Genomic DNA, 881 nt, shown 5'->3' with positions numbered 1-881 from the left:
TTTTATATTACAGTAGTAGGAGCTCTGTTCACAACATCGTCCTCTCTAGCTTAGGCTTTCCAAAGACATCTTTAGGCTCAATTTCATCCCGTTTATTCTTTATGCTTCATATGTCATCCCGTTTCCTTCCTAATGCTTTCCTCATTTTCAATATCATCTTGTACACATTTTCAATTCAAGCGTGGTACTGGATGCCATCTTTGCAATAAGTCCGCTCGTCACATTCCATCCCTGCTGGATATTCCACCGTAAGTGCTATTATTGAAAAGTGCAAGCCTTTGGGGACAACAACGACTCAAGTCGCCAACGCTCTGTTGACTCAATAACTGCAGAGATCCAAACTTCCCCTGGCATTAACGTCGGCACAAAAACTGTGCGCCGGGAGCTTCGTGGAATACGGCTTTCTACGGATTTAGATGAAGATGTCATAAAAGCTCCCGTAGGTCTAATGGTCAGTTATCCCAAAACTTTTGTACATATAGTGTACATATCGTGTGTGTGTGTGTGTGTGGAGCTCGCACTGAGAGAGGAAGGGGCGGCAGTCATCAGATTCCTCAGAGAATCTTTCCGGACTGGAGAGCCAGACGGGTCTGACTTCTTTCTGAGGGAGGAGCAGGAGCCAGAGGCGCTTCTGGTGCCGGAGCTGACGATGAGGCCGGCACAGGGGTTTCAGCTGACTGAGAGGGGGGGGTGGCTGAGCCCATGGCTTGAAGCTGTCCGGTGACGTAGTTGACCTGAGCGGTAACTGTGCCGCACACCGCTTCACTGCGCTGGGAAGCTTCTGCCACAGCCCGACGCACCTGTTCAATCTTCTCCTCCTGTTGTCGGAGCCGACGCTCCTGCACTTCGAGGGTAGCGAGCACGGAGTCCTGCTCTGCTGT

The sequence above is a fragment of the Lampris incognitus genome, unplaced genomic scaffold (genome assembly GCF_029633865.1).
Source record: "Lampris incognitus isolate fLamInc1 unplaced genomic scaffold, fLamInc1.hap2 scaffold_102, whole genome shotgun sequence".
Taxonomy (NCBI): Eukaryota; Metazoa; Chordata; class Actinopteri; order Lampriformes; family Lampridae; genus Lampris; species Lampris incognitus.
The sequence above is the reverse complement of the archived record's forward strand: the minus strand, read 5'-3'. Positions refer to the sequence as shown.